This window comes from Acinonyx jubatus, chromosome A2 (assembly GCF_027475565.1).
Source record: "Acinonyx jubatus isolate Ajub_Pintada_27869175 chromosome A2, VMU_Ajub_asm_v1.0, whole genome shotgun sequence".
Lineage (NCBI taxonomy): Eukaryota > Metazoa > Chordata > Mammalia > Carnivora > Felidae > Acinonyx > Acinonyx jubatus.
The window spans coordinates 110,294,535-110,316,449 of record NC_069383.1 but is presented as its reverse complement, the minus strand read 5'-3'; the positions used below and the strand labels follow the sequence as shown (position 1 = coordinate 110,316,449).

Sequence of the window (21,915 nt, the reverse complement as noted above, 5' to 3'; positions counted from 1 at the left end):
GAGCCAGAATGTTCAGGGCACACAAGTCCCTGCCTTTGGGGAGGGACATCCGAAAGGCAGTGAACAAGCACACAGATAAATGGCTTAGCCCTTTTTACATAGGGCTCTGAAAGAAATAAAACTGGGTGATGAGTGGAGAGCATAAGGGGCTGGGGCCGCTATAGACACCAAGGAAAGGCCTCTCTGGCAAGTGAGTGATGGCAAGTGAGTGATGGGGACTGAGCATCCTAAGTAAAGGGAACAAGTGCAAAGGCCCTGGGGCAGGAACATGTTGCAGGAACAGGCAAGGCAGCAGGTTGGTTGGAGGTGTGTCCACGTGGGCAAGGAGTGTATTGTGGCCTTGGGCAGTGTTCACAGCAGGACCTGGGTTCAAATCTGGCTCTGCTCGCCAGCTGAGAATCCTGAACAAGCGACTTCTGTGAAATGGGGTAGGATGAGAGGAGGGTGCAGACGCAGGGGCCAGCTCCTGCGTGGCAAGGGTTTGTCAGTGGCGGGGCGGGGGGGGGGGGGGGGGGGGGGGGCGGGCAGGGCATGAGCAGAGCTGCACGCTAGCAGGTCCAGGCCCCAGTTGGGTCTCTGACTACAAAGAGCCTCGGCCTGGGAGACTCCCTGGGGGACCTCGGGCCTTGGCTTCCCCAGTGAACAGAGAGCAGCTGGACTTGATGCTGCTAAAGATGCTTTGTAACTGAGCTCTCTGAGCGGGGGTGTGGGAGAGAGACAGAGGGCGAGAAAGCACATGGTTTCTTGCATGTGGGCACCAAACCCTTCCCAGGGCTGCTCACCCACCCCAGGACCTGTCCTGGGACCACCCAGTGTGGCCTGAGCCGGCACGGCCCCCGGGAGCATTTGTTGTGTGTCGGGGGTCACCGGTAACCCTGTCTCACTTCTGTCACCCTCAGTAGTTCCCTGGAGACCAGAAGCAGCCTGTCCACTGACTGCTACGGGTACCGTCGCTCCCTCCACTCTGGGCCCACTGTTCCCATCGGCACCGCGGGTGGGCCCCAGGAGGCATCAAGGGAAATTAGTCCCCCCATTGGGCCCTCAAACTCCCCCAGGGACCAGCAGTACTGCTGACACATCCCCTGAGGACTAGTCCAGCTAGGAATGGTCCCTCAGGGGCTCGGCTAAGGGTTCCTCTGAGAACCAAGGCTGGTGGTCCCTCTGAGGGCCAGCCCACAGCTGCCCGTTCCCGTGACGCCCAGGCTGCAGCCCAGGGGCCAAGCGGACGCTTCCAGTTGGTTTTCCGATCGCGGTTCGTGGAAGCCGGGGTGTCTGAGGACCTCTGCCTTCACATGGCTTTTGGATCTTGTCGTTTCTACGAGATGTCTTCAGAAGGAGGCATTGTCTAACGTTACAAGAAGGGGCCAGAGACTGAGGCACACAGGAAGGTCCCCTGGATCGGAGGTCAGCCGATCTCTGCTCACAGGCTGGGGCCACAAAAGACCAGGAAGGGGCAGCTGGCTGGCCCCGGCGCGACGTTGGCATGGGGAGCCACGTCCAGTGTAGCGGCATGAGTCGGGGAGGGGTGGACTGGGCCACGCCGACTGGAAATAGGCGCGTCCCTCTCCGTGGGCGGGAGATGCACCACTGCCAGGAAAGGGCATATACCCGGTGAGGAGCCACAGGGCTGGATGTGGCCGGGTGTGCCCAGCCAGGGAGGGTGAGGCAGAGGGCCCGGCGGAGCTGAGTTGCACCAAGGGGCCCGAACGGCCGAAAGCAGGCCCAGTGGCCTTAAGCCCCCTGCACTGGCGACACGACAGGGCCTGGGCCCCCTGTGCAGAGGGCGGGTCTAGTAGTTGCTCCCCTGGGACGAGATGGTCATGGCCACCAGCTCTGAGACCCTAAAGCTGCCTGAGGCTGTGAGAAGGGCAGAGGGGTGCTTTCCTGAGCCAGCGTGGGGCTGGCGGCTGCCGGCACACTCCAATAACCCTGTAGGGGGACGCTCCACGGCCACAGCCACACGTGACGCTAACAGGCGTGCGCGGGTGCCGCGAAAGCTGACGGTGTCCTACTTCCTCACGAGCACTCGGAACGGGTTGGTGTTAGCCCGTTTCACAGAAGTCGCTGGTTCAGGATTCTCAGCTGGCCAGCAGAGCCGGACTTGAACCCAGATCCTGCTGTGAACGCTGCCCAAGGCCACAATACACTCCTTGCCCCCGTGGACACACCTCATACCCTCAGCTCTTGGCACAGCGCTTTGCACAGTCTCACACACACCGCGTGCAGAGCATCGGCACCCTCCATTCCTCACACGGGCGGACCCTCACTCCATCCCTCCTGTGCGTGGACTCACCCCCCCCCCCGACCCCTGGCCACGCTCTGTTTTTGCAGGCTCACAGCTGGACGCCCCTGCCTGGCCGGCCCGGGGTGCTGGGCAGGTGTATGGGTGTCTGTGGCAGAACGGGCTGAGCCCAGGGTGAGAGGCTCACGAAACTCCTGTAAACCAGCTGAGCCACCGGCTTCTCTGAAAGCCACCAACATGTCAGATGGCGGTGTGGCTCCACCCGCTTTGTCTACCCCCGCCAGCCAGCTAGTCAGCACTCTGCTAGGGGCCAGGCCGGAGAAGCCTCTGGAACGAAGGGGGGCAGGGGGTGAGGCTTTTGTCCCAGAGTGTCTGGGGGTTGGGTGGGGACTGTCACGTGTCCCCCTGCCCCCTCAGGTTTAACCCAGACCCAGCTCTCGCCAGGCCTGGCAGGCGGCCATGGTCAGGGAGTGGCCATAGTAATCACCCCCCTGAGGCTGGCCACACTTGGCCAGTGCCTTCACAGTCCTAGAGGACCAAGCTAGGGGTCAGAGCAGACAGCAGGACCACCCTCAGCTCTGCCCTTTCCCCTCCTCCCCCCAGCCCTTATTTCAGGTGTCAGGTGCTTGCTACACCATGGTCAACAGCGCTGCCTTTGCTGGGCTACTGTGTCAGGCGGGGGATCAGGCAGCAAAGGAACAAAGGAATCAGGTTTTAATATACTGTGTCGGGTGGCAAATGCTATGAAGGAAAAGAAATCGGGGTGAAGGGGACAGAGAGCGATCGGAGGGTGGCCAGGGAAGGTCTGTGAGGAAGTGCCGTTTAACCAGAGACCAGAAGGAACGTGGGGGTGAGTCCCATGACTGGAGGAAGCGCATCCAGGTGGTGGAGATGGCCAGTGCAAAGGTCCTGCCTGAGGTGGCGCATGCTTGGCCCATTTGAGGAACAGAAAAGAGGCAGGCGCTAAACAGGATCTGCCCCCATTCCTGTGATCCTGCAGTCCCACGCGTCCTGACTTCTGACCCTCACAGCAGCCTTGGGACACAGGCAGAGCCAGGCTCGACGTTCGCATTTCACAGATGAGGAAAACTTGAGATGCAGAGACCAGAGGAATATTGGTGCCAGATCCAGGCCTGGGACCCAGGGCCCTCACCTACCCCTACCACCACCTGGCCTCTGTGCCCTTTTCGTGCAGCAGGGTCACCAGCTCTGCTGTGGGAGCCTCTGGGAAACCTGGCCCTCAGGCCCCAGTGGAGGGGAGGAGGTGCCATTCGAGGTCCTGGAGGCCCCATTCACGGCTTGGGAATTCAGAAACAAAGGTCCCAGCCAGTAATTGCCTCCTTTCAAAGGCACAGCCGGCTTCCTCTGCCACAGGCGTGAGGGGGAAGCTGATGTCCTTGTCCGGGGGAGAGGGGCGGGGCAGCACTCCACGGGGCCTGTGCTACCTTGGCAAACAGGCCAACAGGCTCATCACCCTTGGCAGATGGCCACTGTCACCCTCCGTCCCCATCTACCCCGCAGTTACCAGGCCGGTTATCCAGTGGCTCGTCTCTCCCCAGCCCCAGAACAGCGTGGGGCTTCCTGGGTCCAGCTTGGACCCATCCTGTTGATGCTGGGTGTGCCCTTTCCCTCACTGGGCCTCCCTCTCCTTGTTTATACAAGAGGAGGCTTGGACTGAGCCATTTTAAATGCCCTTCCAGTTCTGACTGTCCACGATGGGACATTTCTGAGAGAGCTACTCTCCGAAGCAGGGGAGGGATCATTCTCTGGCGTGGGGGCTCTCCTGAGCCCTGGGGGATGTTCAGCAGCATCGAAATGCCACTAGATGCCAGTAGCACACTCCTTCCCGGTTGTGGCCACCCCAGACTTCTCCAGACATTGCCAAGTGTCTCCTGGTGGCGAGGGGGACGGTGCCCTAACAGCCGCTGGGTGAGAAGCTCTGCTCAGCATGTTTGCCAACAGCAGACAGAAAACTGCCCTCCTGAGCCCGTTGACCTTGTTCTTGGGCTTTGCCGGAGCACGGGGCTGGGGTCAGGCCCCTGAAGCCTGGCAGGCTTGCTCAGCGCCGGCTCCCATCTGCGGCCGATGTCTCCTGGATGTCACCCCTCACCCACGGGCATATAGTCTTTTCTGAGCCTCAGCTTCCCCATCTTCCAGCAGGGGAGGGTTGTAAGGATGCCGAGGGACCACCGCTTTGTAAATGATGTTGAGCAAACCGGGGACCTGAAGGAGCAGAGGTGTGAGCGTGCTGTGCTTTGTGGGTCCAGACCCTTCCATTCTGCTACCCAAGATCCTTTGTTCCTTCAACTAATGATGACAGGGTGCCAGCGGTGGGCGAGGCGTGAGGCTGGCCCATGAGCTGGGCTGTGAAAGGAGGGGCGTGGGCCCTGCCCGGGAGATGCCCAGGAGATGCTCGTGCCTCAGCCACAGCAGAGAGGCAGAAGACGAGTGAATAAATGGGATCGTTTCAGAGGATGGCATGTCCAGGGGAGAGAATGAGACAGGGTGTAGGGTGAAGGAGGCTCGGATGGTCAGAGAAGGCTCTGAGGAGGTGTTGGAGGTGATACCTGTTGGATGATGAGTCTCTGCCCTGGGGGAGGGGGCACCCCCAGCAGAAAGCCCTGCACAGAAGACCTGAAGGGGGTCAGGGGGTGCGAAGGGGGCCAGGTGTCTGGGAGTCGGGAGCCTCAGAGAGGTCAGATGGTATGGTGTGTCAGTCCATCAGCAGGAGCCGGTCACCAGTCGGGAGTTTGGCCTTTATTCTGAGAGCAGCGTGGGGCCACATGAGGGTGTGGCCAAATGACACGAAGGTCCCTGTGGCTGGTGTATAGGGAATGGTCCCTAAAGCGGTCAGAGCAGAACCAGGACCCACAGGCAGGGATGGAGAGAGAGGCCCGGCTGGTGCTTCTGCTCCGTTGCCTGTGACTGCCAGGTCCTGAGGCCGCCGAGCCACCCACTCTGCCTGTCCCCCCCCCCCCCCGCATCCCCCCACCCCGCTCCTGCCCAGCAGCCCCTGGCTGGCCTCGGCCCCTCAGCCCAGCCCAGCAGCTCCTCTCCCTGCCTCCCTCACTAGCTACAGGAGTTCCCCTCCCGGCAGCCAATGAGCAGCTGTCATCGAGGTTCCATTTTAGATTTTATCAATGTGTCCCTGTCGCCCGGGCAACCGCTCCTGGCGGCCCTGTCAGTCTTTCTCCGCCTGCCTTTCAGAGCCAAGCTGCTCCCACCCACACCATGTGGCTATGTGGTGAGTTCTCGCTCACTCGGGCCGGACCAGGATTCCACCAAACGTAATTGATCTGGGTGTCAAGGTCAGCGTTTGTCTGTCATTTCGCCCCCTCCTTGCCTCACGCCCGGGTCTTTGGGGCCTGAGCCACTCTGGGCCAGGCAGGCAGGTGGCCGACTGCCCGGCCAGGTGCAGGCACGGCCGCCAAGTGTCCGGGGCCTGGCTGGAAGAAGGGGCTTGGGGAACGGCCATCAGGAGCCCCCAGCATCCAGGCCCCCCAGGATGACAGTCCAGGGGCCCCTGCAGCTGGGCACAGCCAGGGCTGCCTCGGCGTACCCTGGGGACCCGCAGAGGAGCCCCAAGAAGAACCAGCCGCCAGAGACAGCAGCAGTCTAAGACTGGCCGGGTGAGCCGCACCAACGAGTTGCTAGGCTTTTGTGCGCGCTGCTCTTTGTATTGGAGGCGTGTGCTCTAGGAGCGGGCTGGGCAGGGCCGGGCCATGTGAGTGGGGGCTGCGGTGGGACCAGGGTGGGCCTGCGTGGCCAGTCCCCCAACCACCCCCAAACCCTCTCCAACCCCGGTGGAGGAGCCACAGTGGTCCGGCTGGAGACTGAAAGGTGAAAATGCTCAAGTTCAAGGCCTTTTGCCTGGATTACTGGCAGTTCCTGTGCCTGCAGCCGCTGCATGGAGTCTATAAAAGGTATGTGGACGGTCTGGGGAGGACCTCTGCCATAGGGCAGGGGGCTGTGAGGTAAAGTCCCCCCCACACCCTGGCCTGCCCACTGGAGGGCCTTCCCAGGTCGGCCCAGGGTCCTTGCCACTGGCCAAGAACGGCGGCGGCCTGTGCTGTGGGTCACTTTGCAACTTGGCGTGATTGTCCCCTCCTCTCCCTCCGGCCCTGAAACCGGTAAGCTTTCTGCAGGGAAGTGGTCACCCCAGAGTGTTCTGTGGCCAAATGCTGCTTTCATTGTTTCTTGCTGTTGGGGTCCTCCCTGGAGTGGACTTGATCCTGGGCAGGTGTGACCCCACAGGAGGGCAGCCTGGCCCTGCCAGGGTACATTCCCTCCAGCCTAATGGGTGGCTCATCTGATTAACAGGCATGACTACCTGGATACCAAGCAGGAATTTGAGAACTGTTTGGGGAGGCTGAATGGGGGATTCCTGGTCTGGAGGTCAGGAGACCAGACTTCAAGTCCCTTCCCTTGCTGTGTGACTTTGGGCAGGCTGCTTTCCCTTGCTGAGCCCCGGTTTCCCCATCTTTAGGTATTTGGAACTGATAACAGCAGCATTTGGGGACTGCTCCCTGAAATGATGCAGGCTGCCAACACCATGCGTTCAAATGTTAACAAACCTGACAATATGGTCTGCACGTGTGTTCTGTCCGCTCGCACCCCTTGGCCGAGAAACACCGGTGCCTAGGCCAGCAGGAGGGGCATCGTGGAGCCATCCCCGTGGTCGCCTTGAAAGATCTGGGAGGAGGGAATCAGAATACCAGCTATTCTGAGGGAATTAGTTTTTCCTGATTTCACACTCTGTGAATTCCATGGGCATTAGCATGCGAGCAGTTCTGGGAAAGTGTGGGAGCTTTTCTTTTCTCTTCCAGGGGCTTTCTGCAAAGGGGGCGGGCACTGAGGGTCTCACGGCAGCCTCAGAAAGGAAGTCCCTACTCTTGGGCGGGTGCCAGCGACAGAGGCCTGTCCTGCATCTGATTAGCACGGCCACATCTGAGCGGAAGGCCACACCAGGTGGGATGTGCACGCTGTGCAGGTGGATGAGTCTTCACCCCCCACTTTGGGGAGTTTGTTGTTAGAGCCTTGGGGCACCTGGCGTATTCTGGCTGTTGGTTATTGACTGCTGAGGGCGGGGCACTTTACCTGATCGTTAAACCCTCATCCCTTCTGCAAAAGGGGCATTAAGCCCCCGCTTTGAGCAGGTGAGCCGAGGGAGAATGAAGGGCAGGTAGCCAAGTCAGCGGGGCCACAGTATTTGGAACTAAGGTCTCTCTTGTCCCAAGACCATCTCTCCGGAGTACTCACGGCTTGAGGCCTTGCAGCACACCGGGGTCTTGGAGTGAGAGGGATGACTGAGGCACAGCCCCGGCCCACAGGGGCTCAGCTGGACGAGGGAGGAGTTGTCATGGACAGAGGACCAGGGTGTGGGGGCTCCACAGAGCAGGTGACAGCTGAGCGGGCAGGGAAGTGTCTGGAGAAGCTGGCAGGGCCGAGAAGGAGAAGGTTGGTGTTGTAGGCAGAGGGAAAAGCACGTGGAAAAAAACCCAGAACTTTTCAAAGGGCAGATGTCTCCAGGTGGCAGCAAAAGACCATGGAGCTAGGAGAGGGTATCTAGGATTGGAGTCCGGGACCAGGGGGTGGGCTCTGTGCTGCACACAGTGAGGACCCCATGACGAGTGTAGGGAAGAAGTGACACATTGAGAGTCACCTCTGGGGGTCGCATGCTCTTTGTGAGGGGCATGGCTCAGCCTCCAGGGGGAGCTGGTGAGAGACCTCTTGGCCCCTGCCCGCCGTGGGAGGAATAGATACAGAGTTGGGGCTCTTTTCCCAAGCCCCTACTGCAGCCCAGAGACAGTTGGGACATGGGCCTCAAGGAGCTCCCAGCCTCCAAGGGGGAAACAGACCCACTAAACAAGCCATGAAAATTAAGGATGGGAGATCGAGGTGGCACAAAGATACTAGGAGCATGAGGGAGGGTATCTGGGAGAAATCAAGGAAGGCTTCCTGCAGGAGGTGGCATCTGAGCTGATCGTAGAAGTGGGATTTTTCCAGACAGGGAAGGGCAGAGAGCACAGTTTAAACATAAGGAGGTAGGACCGAGCCTGGCATGGTTCAGAAATGGCCAAAGGAGAGGCTGAAGGGTAGGATACATATAAGGGAATGAGCCTAAAAAGGAAGGCAGAATAGGTGACCATAATACCGAGACTCACTGAGTACCTGCTACATGTGAGGCCCGGTTCTAAGCCCCGACTCTGCAGCAACCCAATGAAGAGGCGGACACGATTATCCCATTTTCCCGCTGAGGGAAACTGAGGCACAGGAAGGAGAAGTAGTTTGCCCCGAGTCACACGACCTGTCAGTGGGACCATCAGGATTTCACCAGGCGGCCCAGCTGTGGAGGCTACCCACTGCCAGCTGAGGAGTCCCAACTATGCACCCCAGCAAATGAGAAGCTCAGGGCCGGGTCAGTCTTCTATCAGTGACCATAAATAAAGGTGACACGTCAGTCAGGTAGATACGAACTTGGCTTTATGGTCCGGCCTTATCCCAGCAGAGGGCTCAGAGAGTCCCTTTCCCTGCAAGCCTGCCCCTGTGCAAGGTGGGACGCGTGCCAGCCCACCTCTCACTGCCCCTGGAGGGGCTGACGGGGTCAACTCCAGGAAAACGCTTACCACGCCGCGCTTAGTAGGGGCGTGGGAAATGGGGGCTGTCCTTGCCCCAGGAAGGCTTTGCAAATGGAACCACTTGGCTTTTTTCCTGATGCCATATTCCGTTGTTTAAAACAGCGACCCAAAACTTAAGAGTATGAAAAGGATGTTTTGCAGACAATGCATAATTAACCACTTCTAAACACAGGGTGTGCCAGGCTCCCTTGAAGCTGTTAATTATTCTTCATTAGGGATCTTAAATTAATGTAAAATAATCCTGGAGCTCTGCCAGAGGCTGGGGCTGGGGGAGGGGCGGAGCTGCGTATTTCAACCAGAGAATGAAAGAATGTTCCTAGGGACTTCTGCATGCCGCCTGGGTGGATGGGGACCCCGCGGACCCTTCAGCTTTGGCCAAGCGGCCATTGTGGGAGGACACAGCCCTCTCCCCAGTCACCAGAGCCCAGCAGACCTCAGGGTACTCTTTCTTATTAATGAAATAGGTGCAGAGAATATAGAGAGTAGTATACCCACCTCCTGCCTTCAGAGACAAATTGTCACCGATGTGGCCCCTGTGGACCTCCCTCAAATCCCATCCCACCCCCGCTCCCCCTGGAGCTAAATCTAAGCAGAGCAACACCCCCCCCCATTTCATCTGTACATTTCCCATGCACATTCTTATAACTTTGTCCACACAAAAGGCTGTTGTACATGTTTTTAAACCCCAGGTACATGATGCAATCTGCACCTCGCTTTAAAATTTTTTTTAATTGTAGTAAAGTACACATAACTTAAAATTGACCACCTTAGCCGGGTTTTTTTATTTTTTTTTTTAACGTTTATTTGTTTTTGAGACAGAGGGAGACAGAGCGTGAACGGGGGAGGGTCAGAGAGAGGGAGACACAGAATCCGAAACAGGCTCCAGGCTCTGAGCTGTCAGCACAGAGCCCGACGCAGGGCTTGGACTCACAGACCGCAAGATCATGACCAGGCGCCCCCACCTTAGCCATTTTTAAGTGTCCAGTTCAGTGGCATGAAGTACCTTCACATTTTGCTGCACACACATCATCACCATCCATCTCCAGGATTCTTTTCATCTTGCAGCCCCTCCCAAAACTCTGTCCCCACTAAACACGAGCCCGCCGTTCCCTCCTCCCTCAGCCCCCGCAAACCCCATCCTACTTTCTGTCTCTGAATTTGACCACTCCGGGGCCTCATGTACGTAGTATCATACAACGTTTGTCCTTTTGTGACCGGCTTATTTCACTTAGCACAGTATCCTCGAGGTTCATCCACGTTGTAGCGCGCCTCGGAATTTCTTTCCTTTTTAAGGCTGGACAGTACTCCACTGTATGGATTGACCACACTTTGTCCATTCCTCAGTGGACACTTGGGTTCCTTCCACCTTTTGGCTACTGTGAGTAATAGGACTATGCACGTGGGTGTACAGATATCTCTTCAAGATGCGACTTGCTGTTTTCACTCAATGTTTATTGGTGAGATTCATCCATGCTGCTACGTATAATTCTCATTCACTCGTTTTCACTGATGTGTGGTATTCCGTTGTAGAAATATGCCTTGTGCAATGATCTGTTCTGCTGTTTTAAGGTATTCAGGTGGTTTCCTGTGTTTTGATGTTACAGGCAGGGCTGTGGTGAACACTCTCGTGCGTAACTCCTTGCTCCCGTTTGCAGAGTTTCTGCAGGGTTTGTAACCAGGGCAGTACATGAGTGTCTCAACCGTCACTGAGCTTTGTGAAAGTGCTTTCCAAGGTGGTTTCACAGCGGGCATCCTCACCAGCAGTGGGTGAGAGTCCCCGTGTCTCCACATGCTTGCCTTCACTCGGTATTAAAAGCCAAATGCTATTTTTGGTGTCAAAAGGAGAGAAGGAGACAGAGAGGAGAAGGGGAGAGCCGTGTACATGATGTGGGACGTCCTGAAGGGGAGGGTGAGACACGCATGACTGGCTGCCTCGATCTGTGTAGTCCCGGGTCCCCCATAGTAAGGAATTTTCCAGAGTAATTGTAACTCTGCATGTTCACTTGCCCCCGGACTGACTCCGTAACCTCACCTCTGAGCAGAGTGTGACTGTTTGGTTACAAATGTAGCACCAGGACGGAGCGCCTGGGTGGCTCGGTTAACTGTCCAACTTCAGCTCAGGTCATGATCTCACGGTGTGTGTGTTCGAGTCCCGCATCGGGCTCTGCGCTGACAGCGTGGAGTCTGCTTGGGATCTTCTGTCTCTGTCTCTGTCTCTGTCTCTGTCTCTGTCTCTCTCTCTCTGCCCCTCCCCACTCATGCGCTCTCTCTCTCTCTCTTTCACGAAAATAATAAATAAACGTTGAAAAAATTTTTCAACAACAAACAAATGTAGGACTAGTTCAGATGATACCATTTATCAACTTGTTTCCTGATGGGCAGGTTTCACTGACCACCTCTGTTGGAAATAACCAAAGGCCAGATGTGCCAAAACCACAGCGTGAAGAAACTCACTTTGGAGAGAGCTCCCTAAGCCTTGGCCACAGTGAGCGAACTTAGCGGGCTGACAGCTTCAAGCATGCAGCCCCGGGAACTGAACAGGCAGGACTTCTGGGGCCGCTCAGAGGGCACGGGGTGCCCCCACCGCACACCCAAGTCCCAGGCCTCAGCCCGTGGCTGGTGAGGTTCGGTCTGTTGAGGAGAAACTTGGCAGTGAGACCCTGGATGCTCTGTGACTTGAGGGGACAGGGCAGGCTCTGCCGTCAGGCTGACCGGGAATCTGATCTGGCTGGTCCCTTTGAGAATAATCATTGCTATTATTCCTTACTTTCACTGGGCATTTACAGGTGCTAAATGCTTTTCATGCCCTGTCTCCATTCGTCCTCCCACAGCCTTATGACATAGATAACTGTTATTTTCCCCATATGTCTGATGACGAGAGGCTAAGTGCCCTACCTAAGGTGACAGAGTGTGGGCAGTCCAACCCAAACGATGGACCCCACGAGGCTGCCCTGCCCCACTCGCTCTCTGCGTTGTTTAAAGCCTCTTGCCTCCGTGCAACTGTTCCACTAGTTGTGGCTGCCTAGCAAATTACCCCAGAACGTGAGGACTTGAAACAGTGACCGTATTTGTCCTTCCCGTGGGTCTGGTCTTTGGGTGGGCCCTGTTCTACGCCCATCAGACGGCGTTTCTTGAAGACTGGAGGCGGGACTTCTCAGGAGCCCCGCCCACCCGCCCGCTCACCCGGTCGCTCACCTGGCAGTTGCTGCTGGCTGTTGGCTGAAACACCCTTACGGGCCCCCCGCATGTGTCCTGGGCTCCTCACCCATGGTGGCTACGCCCCCAGAGTTAGCTTTCCTAGAGAGAGCCACGTAGGAGATGTGTCACCTTTCATGACCTCAGAAGGCAAGCGGTATCACTTCCGTTGCGGTCCGTTCCCTGGGGCATCACAGAGTCCTTCCCACAGCCAAGGGGGGTGCGACTTACGCCCCTTGTCCTGACCAGGAGTTGCAAGGTCTGGCCCAGCTATGGGGCCATCCTGGGAGGTACTGTCCGCCCCGGTGACCGACCAAGATACTTCTGTCCTGAGCCGAAACGGGCTTAGGAAGAACACCTGGGACGCAGTTGGAGCTTGACACATCACAGATCTTCTTTTTAGTAATGAAGTAAGTTTGAAGAATGTGTCGTTATTATTCGAGAGGGGGAGTGAGCACGTCAGCTGGGAAAAGCTGGGAAGGTTCTTGTGCAGCTGAGACAGGTCTTGAGGGACAAGGAGGATTTTCCCATTGCCACGGGGTGGTCAGTGCCCGCGGCAGACAGGTGTGGAAAGGATGTGAGCGAGGTGGTGTGTGAGCATTGGATCCGCTGGTCTCCGGTGGCGAGCCACAGAAATCGCCCGTGGCCAACCCGTGGAAGCGAAAGGGAACCTCGGTGCCGCTCCCGGGGGGGTTGAGAGGATCAGAGGAAGCTGGGGGAGTGGGCTGGGCCCCCGAGCAGGACCGCTGTGCCCCCTGGAGAGCCGCCCAGCTGTGAAGAAGGCTGCCTGCATCCATGGAGCCCACAGCCGTGTGTCTCCACTCAGGAAGTAAAGTCTGGGGCACGAGTCTGACGGGTCCAGCGCGGGCCATTTCCTGCCCCTCGCTGTGCTGAGGCTGGGGGGAGTATCTGTAGGAAGGAGCCTCCAGGGACCCCTTGGCCCCCACCCCCACCAGCACTACACTCTGCGTGGGAGAGGCCGGGCCCTGGGCTATACGGGAGGGCTGTTAGGAAGGAGTCGTGGGGTGCGAAATGGCCCGTGTTCCCCATGAGTGTGGCCTCCCCGTTCAGGCACTGCTGGACCAGAGCAAGGCATGGTGACGTATACACCAGAGGCTTGGTGTCACCAAATTGTCAGGGGCCTGGAGAAGCTGGGCTTCAGCGGAATAGTCAGGGAAGGCTTGAGGATCCGGGAGCCAGAGCTGAACCTAGCTCAAGTTCAGGGAGACTGGGATGAGGCCGCCTGCCTCCATCCACCTGTCCTCGCCAGGTGCATCTAGAGGGTGCTGGAAGCAGGCTTCAGGGCTCCAGTCTTTCACGCTTGAGGTCTCCTGGCAGCCTTGTGTCTTAGCAAGATCCCTCTGGTGGCCGGAGGGCGGGGGAGAAAATACTGGCTCTCCCCAACAACCACTTTTGTCTTGGCAATTGCTGGACTTTGCACGTGAGATTATCCAGACTGAGTGATTGTCTGCACCTCAGCCCTGTCTTGGCAGCCATTGGATGGATGGGTCAGCCTGCGTGGGGAAGGGCATGCCAACATGAGGGGCCCCAGATGCCCAGGCAACTCACAGGAGGAAAGAGCTGGGCCCCAAAGCTTATAAGCTGGGTCCCTTCTCCAGTCAGGGCCTGTTATAGGGTCAATTGTGCCCCCCACCCCGAGTTTATATGTTGAAGTCCTAACCCCAGTAACTCAGAATGGGACTGCATTGGAGATACAGTCTTTAAAAGGGCCATTAAGTTAAAATGAAATCATTAAGATGGCCCTCATCCAATGTTACTTGTGTCCTTTTAAGAAGATATTAGGGCAGGGGTGCCTGGCTGGCTCATTTGGAGGAGGGTGCAACTCTTAATCTCAGGGTTGTGAGTTTGAGCCCCATGTGTAGAGACTACTTAAATAAATAAAACTTAAAAAAAAAAAAGAAGGGGTGCCTGGGTGGCTCGGTTGGTTGAGCATCCGACTTCAGCTCCAGTCATGATTTCACAGTTCATGGGTTCGAGCCCCCATCGGGTTCTGTGCTGACAGCTCAGAGCCTGGAGCCTGCTTGGGATTCTGTGTCTCCCTCTCGCTCTGCCCCTCCCCTGCTCATACTCGCTCTCTCTCTCTCTCTGTCTCAAAAATAAATAAACATTAAAAAGAAATAGATTAGGGCACAGACATGCACAGAGGGAAGACCATGTCTGATGATTAACTTTGTGTGTCACCTTGACAGGGTGAGGGGTGTCCACATCTTTGGCTAAACATCCTTCTGAATGTATCTGTGACAGTGTTTCTGGATGAGATGAACATTTGAATCAATAGACTGAGCAAAGCAGATTGCCCTCCCCAGCGTGGGTGGGCCTCGTCCAATCAGTTGAAGGCCTGAGTAGAGCACAAACTCCCCCTGCCTGCCTGCCCTTGAGCCCTGCCTCTAGACTCCCGCCAACACCTCGGCTCTTCCTGGGTCCCGAGCCTCCCAGCATTTGGACTGAAACTCACCATCAGCGTTCTGGGTCTCCAGCTTGCCGGCTGCCGACCTCGGGACTTGCCGGCCTTCCTAATCGTTTATGATAAATAAATGTGTGCGTGTATGTGTGTGTGTACACAGACACGTACATCCCATTGGTTCTCTTCTTCTGGATGACCCTGAATGATTCACGGCATGAGGACACAGGGAGAAGAGGCCATCTATCCACCAAGGAGAGAGGCCTCAGAGGAAACCAACCCAACCCTGTGGACACCTAGATCTCAGACCTCTAGCCTCCAGAACAGAAAAAAAAAAAAAATCATTTCTGTTGTTTAAGCTCTCTAGTCCGTGATACTTTGTTATAGCGAACCTCTCTGTTTTCATCTGTGAAGTGGACCCAAGGGTCCCTCCCCAGGCTTACCATGAGACTGTCACGCACAATGGGGTGAGGCCAGTGAGGCCCTCCCCATGGGGCACAGGGTGGAAGCAGGCACCAGACAACCCTCAGCAATCAAGCAAATCAAATGTCAAAATCGTACCCAAAACAGGCTGCTGTTTGATTTACGGTGCTGCATCACTGGGCCATGGGAATGGTCATTTCTACAGGGGGGCTGCAGCCCGGTGTCCCCCGCAGGCCAGGTTTGTGAGGGTTGGCAGTGATGTGCAAATAGACAGAGAACCCTGAGGCTGTGTATATGTGCTTTTATTATTATTATTATTATTATTATTATTATTATTTTAAAGCCTTATCAACCTTTTCACTTTGTTCAAGATACAGCATGTTCTTTGGGTAAGTGTATGTAGGGGTGCACATTTTTCCCTTCACAGGGGGCTCTGATGTGGCTCTGCCCTGTGCTGTAGCTGGCCCTGAGCCAGCTGTCCACATGCTGCGTTGTCCACTTTAAAGGGTCAGGCAGGGTGTTCTCCTCGGAAGGCCATCCCGAGACTGCGTTTCCCTCTGGATATGTGTAAAGGAGGCTTAAGAATGAGGGATTGGAGGGGCGCCTGGGTGGCTCAGTCAGTTGAGTGTCTGACTTTAGCTCAAGTCATGATCTCACAGTTCATGGGTTCCAACCCCACATCGGGCTCACTGCTGCCAGCGTGGAGCCTGCTCTGGATCCTCTGTCCCCCTCTCCCTCTGCCCCTGCCCTGCTCATGCTCTCCCTTTCAAAAATAAATAAACATTAAAAAAAAAAAAAGAATTAGGGATTGTTTCTCCATAGAGGACATCGTTAGGTCAGTTGGCAACTCTGAATAAGATTCGAGGATTAGATAATAGTATTGAATCAATGTTGATGTCCTGACTTTGAAAACCGTACTGTGATTGTGTCAGAGAACGTCCTTGTTTTAGGGCAGACACTCTGGAGTAGCGGGGGCTTGAGGTGGGCAACTTACTCTCAAAGAATTCTGGGGAAAAAAAAGTACGTGTGTGTGAGTGGGTGTGGGTGTGCTTGTACGTGTGGAAGTGTGGGGCGGCGGGGGGGAAGAAAGAAAGACAATATGATAAAGCAAATTGGGTACAGTGTGAACGTGTGGGGAATCTGGGTGAAGGATACAAAGGGTTCTTTGTACTCTTCCCCCAACTTTCCTGTAAGGCTGAAATTAACTCAAGATACTTTTAAAAATAGTGTCAGGGGTGACTGGGAGCTAGTTCACTGCTCAGGCTCTCCTTCTGCAGCCTCCTGACCCCAGATTTCTCCTCTGTCTCCGTCCTAGACCTTCAGGTCTCAGCTGGAATGCCACCTCCTCGGAGAGGGCCTCCCTGATCACCCTGTCTGGCACAGCACCACCCTGTCCTACTTGTCATCTTTCACGTCTGCCAGTTTTATTTGATCGCCCTCACCAGCATCAGAAATTATCGTACCATTTGCCTAACGGTTGTCTCTTCTGCCCCCTCCCTCCAAATGTCAGCTCTATGGAACTCTGTCTTGTCCCTGCCCCACACTCCCCTCCATCCTCTGTGCCTGGCACACAGTAGGGCTGCAGGTCAAAAAACCCCGAGTCTTGTCCTTCCTGGTTTCCCCCTCAGACTTGCCAAGTGACCTTGGGCAGTGTCCCACCCGACTCTGGCCTTCCATTTCTTCATTTTGACCCCAGCTCTAAAGCTTTTGGACTGTGTGATGCAGAAAGCCGCAGGCTGCTGCACCGTCTCAGTGTCCCCCAGCTGAGATCCTCTCTGCTGCCGGGATTGCTGGGCCCCTCACTGCTCCGTCCCCGAAGGAGGAAAGAGCAGAAGAAAATGTGTTTCGTGCACCTGACCTGTCAGGACACTGTCCCCAGACAGTGGGCCCACAAGGAGAGTGGGTTCACTTCTCTCCCCTGGCTTCTTCAGAACAAAGACGGGGCAGATTTTAAGCCCAGCGCCTTCGGCAGGAAACAGTATCTGCCTGAAATTGAATAACATTGTCTTGTTTTCATGGTAACCTCTACTTCAGCAAGTGATATGAGTTTTCCATTTGGGGGAGTGATATAAAGTTTCCTTTTAAAATAAATGTATTCAGTAGTGAAAGCCAGTTAGTTTGGTTTTCTCGTGCATTGTTTTTAAACTTTTTTTTTTTAACGTTTATTTATTTTTGAGAGAGGCAGACAGAATGTGAGTGGGTTAGGGGCAGAGAGAGAGGGAGACACAGACTCCAAAGCAGGCTTCAGGCTCTGAGCTGTCAGCACAGAGCCCGATGCCGGGCTCGAACCCACAGACCACGAGATCATGACCTGAGCATAATTCATTCATGCATTAAATGAACTATCAGCATGTCCACAGAGAGAGTCTGCAGCGTAAGGGTGGGGTGACAGTGGAGCTGGGAACTGCCTGTGAACAGAGGAAGGAAACGGAGGGGACTCAGCCAGGGGGCTGACCCGGACAGGGTAGGGCTGCGGTATTGGGAACAGCCCTGAGGCAGCTGATGAAAAAGGAGGCAGGGAGGCCACTGAGGAGGTGGGGTCCTGGCCCAGGGTGGTGCAGTCCTCATCAGTTCTCTTTGAAGGAGCTTCGTGTGTGGGCACAGTCAGTCAAGGGGAGATTTCCTATTTGGAGTCTCTTGACCTGCATGCCAAGATCCAGGAAGCTAGGAGCCAGGGGCCACAGATGTTAGGCCTTTCAGCACATGATGGGCATCCAAGGGAACAGCTTTTCTCCTTTGCCCGAGGAGGAGCTAGGGGCTGGGCCCAGCCAGCAGCAAGTGGGATTTAGGTTAGGCATAGAGGAGGACTTCCATACCGGAGGAGGAAAGTTTTGTTGCCTGGTGGCTATAATGTGTGTTTTGGAGCAAAAGTGCTTGGGCCCAAATCCTTGCTCTGCCATTTCCTATTTGTGTAACCCCGGGCATGCTGGTCAGCCTCTCGGTGCCTTAGTTTCTCCACTCTATAGACGAGGTAATAACGGTACCTACCTCAAGGAGGGGCTTAAGGATTCAGTGAGGTAATCACATGTAGGGCACTGGCTACAGTAAGCACTCGATAACTGCCAGTGTTATTGTTATTAGATGACAGTGAGATGTCTCTCCCTGGAGGTCTTGGTGGTTGTCACACCCAGCGACTTGAGAGACCAGAAGCTCCAGAGAGCATTGCTTTCTGTTCATGATCCTTCGTGAACTTCTCAAAGCATGATCACACAGCATCGGCTCCTTGGATGCACTTGCTATTCACAAAACACCCCCGAGGCAGGTTTTGTTCTGTCCCCGTTTTGCAGATGAAGACACTGTGGCATTGGGGGCCAGGCGGGTATCAGGAATGGTTTATAAAGACCCCCCCGGCCAGTGCAACTCAGTGGTGTGGAAAGGATACAGGTCTTAGTCAGGACCCCTGTTCAGAGTCCCAGATCTTCTGCTCCCCAGCTGTGTGATCTTAAGTAAGCCACTTAACCCCTCCGTGACTCCGTTTCTCCATCTCCAACATTAGGGAACGGGAGTTGGACCTCCATCGTTTCAACTGTCTGATTTCCCTACGTGGCAGATCAGGGCACCAACCCTGAAGGCCCCGGTACTATCTGCCTTCGCCAGGGCCCAGAGAGAACGGAGTCAGAAGTCCCAGAAGAGAGAAGCCAGGAGGACTGGCTGTCGGTGTGACTGATGGCTGATGTCAGACCCCGCCCCTTGGGGCTCCACCTGTCCCACAGCCAGGCTGCCTGCAGCGGTATCCAGTCCTAGAGCTGAGGTCTGGCTCTGCCCAGATCCCAGCGGGCATCCACCATACCAGGCACGTCCCTGGAACAGTCTCCCCCCCACCCACCCCGACACTTAGGAGCTTCCCAGGGTCCTGGCTTTCCCTCCACTGGCAAAACTCGATAAGCTCGTGGTGCCGTCTTTGTACTTCCTGCCCCCACCCAGTCTCAGGGGCAGGTGACACACAGAGGCTGGATGGTGAGCAGGTCCTGGCCCCAGACCTCACCCAAGGCAGGCCATATCCTTTCTCTGGGCCTCAGTTTCCTCACTTACATTGTTACAAAATAAAAAGGCAGACAGGTCAAGTGAAAGAGCTATTCCTTCATTCAGCACATACTCTTTTATGAACTCCTTCTCAGGGCCAAATTGTCTGCCAGGGCCTGAGACACTGATGAGCAAATCCCATGTCCACCCTCGGGTCACTCCCAGTCTGGCTTTTTCCCTGGCGTCAGGGCTGTGAGGAGCCACAGGCATCTCTGGAGCTGGACCAGTCATGGCAGCTTCCGGTAGGACATGGCAGCTCAGAGAGCCTTGGCGGGTGAGAAGGGACTCTTGAGAGTTCAAGAGGCAGTGACCCACGAGCCAGACACCCACACATGGACTTTATTTGGCCTGCATGGAATTAGCCCTAGCAGGGCATTTTAAGTTTGACTTTATTGCAGACGTGTAAAAACCGAGAGCTTTCAGGGAAAAATCTGGATTTCTGACTTCTGAGAAAACAGAGCCCTCATTCCTACAGAGCAACAGTTGTCTGTTTAGACTACGTGGTTCCCACCCCTCCGTCCCACCTGACCATCCTCCCCACCTCTTCCCACAAGCCGTCCCCATGTCCCCATCGCCGTCCGTGGAACCTCCAATAGTCCAGTTGCTCAGGCCAGAAACCCAGGCATCATCTCTGGCTGGACTTCCTGTCTCACCCCTTATTGTATCCATCAGCAATCCCTACTGGCTCTCTGCTTTGAGAACGTTTCAGTTACTTGTCCCCACCATCTGGGCCACCCCCCGGGTCCAGGCACCAGCTGCTCCCTGATCCTTGCTTCTGTCATTGCCCCCCAGAGTCTCCCGTCTGCACCACAAGCCAAGTGAGACCCTGCGCACCCAGTCGGGGGCCTTGGACACAATGTGCCTCATGCTCCCCAAGATGGGTGGGGCAAAGCTCTTTCTCTGGCTTCTTCCTCAACACCTGACCTGAGTCGGTGGCCTGCTCTGCCTGCACCCTCAGCCATTAGTGGCCTCCTGGGCCTGAGACAAGGTGGCAGGAGTCAGGTCGGCCAGATGCCCAGGGGCTTGGGAGCCCAGCAATGATCACCCGTGAGCCAAGGCTCTTAACCACCTCGGGCCTCCATTTTCCCATCTGAAAAATAGGGGCATCCCTGTGCATCCTCTTCGTAAGACAAACACCGCTTAAGAGGCAGGAAGGTTAAGGGTTTCAACATTCAGCCAACTTGGCACGCGTCGAGTGCCTGCCTCACGCCTGGCCCTGCTCTGGGCACCACGGGAAGTCTCTCAATATACATGATGGGTGATTCATTTTGCTTTCAGCTTGAGGCAGGAGAAGGAGCTCTGGCTTCGGAGTTGGATGGGCGGAGCTGGGCTTAGAGGTTACTCTGGACAAGGCATCTGAACCTCGGTGTGTTAATTTGTCAAAGAGGCAGATGATAATGAGTGCCATTACTCAGGGTGTGGGGAGGTGTGCAAAGAGCTAAGCTCTGTGGGTATTTGCCCCGCCTCCCACGGGCTCCCAGAGCAGGGAGGGAAAGGGAGGCAGACACAGGCGATGTCCATGCAAGGTAAAGACTGGCTGTAGCCCAGGCTCAGGGACTGGAGAGGATGTGGGGCGGAAGAGGCGGGAGCCCCAGAAGGCTTATCGGGTTCATTTATGTGCTTCGTGCTGGTTGTTCCTCCCACACCAGACATCAGCCCTGCTTGGCTTCACGATCTTCCTCGCCGGGTCCTCGAGTGGCATCCCGCACAATGAGGCAGTCAAGACGTGTTGACTGGATGAAGGAACACCTAGAGGTGATGGCCTTGGAAGGGCCACTTTCCAACGTATATGGAGGGTTCACCAGAAGTGTGTGCGTGCAATGCCGGCCACAGTGGGGCCGCGTGCAGTGGTGGGGAGGCCTTACAACCCAGGCCCTGAGGGTGGGGAGAGAGAGTAGTTACATGCAGCAGGAGAGAGAGAGAGAGAGAGCTGTGTGGAAAGGGCCACCTGCCAGGCACTGTGGCTGCAGAGGGGCAGTGAGTGCCCTGACCACACCCCCGCTCCTCTGCCTCCTGCCCTCCTGCCAGGGTCTCCCACTGGCCACAGCCAACAGGTAACAGAGGGCGTGGGAGCCTGGTGATTCAATCCATGGGCCCAGAGCAAAGTAGACAGTCCCGTCTGCAGGGCATTTGGAGCAGAGCGGGCCCAGGTATGCAGAGCTCCTGTCCAGAGTGGGTAGGCTTGGAGCCAGGAGGGCTGGGGTATGGCTGGACCACTTGTGGGGATCAGCAAGCTCCATGTGGGTGGCAGATGGCAAGGGGTCTTGCCTGCCCAGCTGTGGTTTGGCCAGGAGGAGGCCACAGCCAGCGGCAGGGAGGATGTCGGGTGTTGGAAGGAACCTGATGATGGACAGTGGGAGGCGGGCCAAAGGCAGGCAGAGCACTGGGGAGGCTGCACGGAGATCCAGAGAGCGGGGAGGGGGCCGACGTCTGGCCTCATAAACCCCACCATCATGTCAAGCCCGGTGCTCGGGAGTGGGGCACAGTGTGACCGTTTTGTGGAGGAGACAGGCAGACGGGGAGCGATAGCCTGCCTTTTAAGTCAGAGGCAAAATCTGGGGGGCTTTAGAGCCCTGAGCCCACAGGCCCTGCTCACAGATAAGTAGAAGGGGCAAACCCAGCTGGGGCTGGAGGCTAGACCCTCCCTTGGCCTGCAGAGGAGGGGTGCACCCCACTCCCCAGCCCCCATCTCCCTGAACAGTGTCTCCACCCTCTGCCCTCCCCACTGGTGTGGTTGGGTCCCTCCAGTGAGCACAGGCCCTGAGCCGTGTCCTGCCCTCACAGGCCAAGTTCACCATGGCATCGGCATCTCCCAGGGAACAAATGTATCCTTTTCTTTGCCTGGGCGGCAGTGACTTCATCCCCAGTGGGCCGTGTGAGTCACTGCACCGAGGGTGGAGGGCTGGCCAGCTCTCCGCAGAGCTGGGCTTTGGCCGTGTGGCTGGGGAGAGGGAGTAGCTGAGGGTGTGAAC

At 56.3% G+C, this 21,915-nt stretch overlaps 1 protein-coding gene and 1 long non-coding RNA gene across 8 annotated transcripts in view; both read left to right on the top strand.

Moving 5' to 3' along the window:
* The window catches only part of IQSEC1 (IQ motif and Sec7 domain ArfGEF 1), a 460,032-nt gene that overhangs the window by 306,861 nt on the left and 131,256 nt on the right, over positions 1–21,915 (top strand). The window lies entirely within an intron of this gene.
* Positions 511–17,032, top strand: LOC128314852 (uncharacterized). The gene is made up of 2 exons (XR_008296987.1): positions 511–12,485; positions 14,286–17,032. It is a non-coding gene; the product is annotated as an uncharacterized LOC128314852 (long non-coding RNA).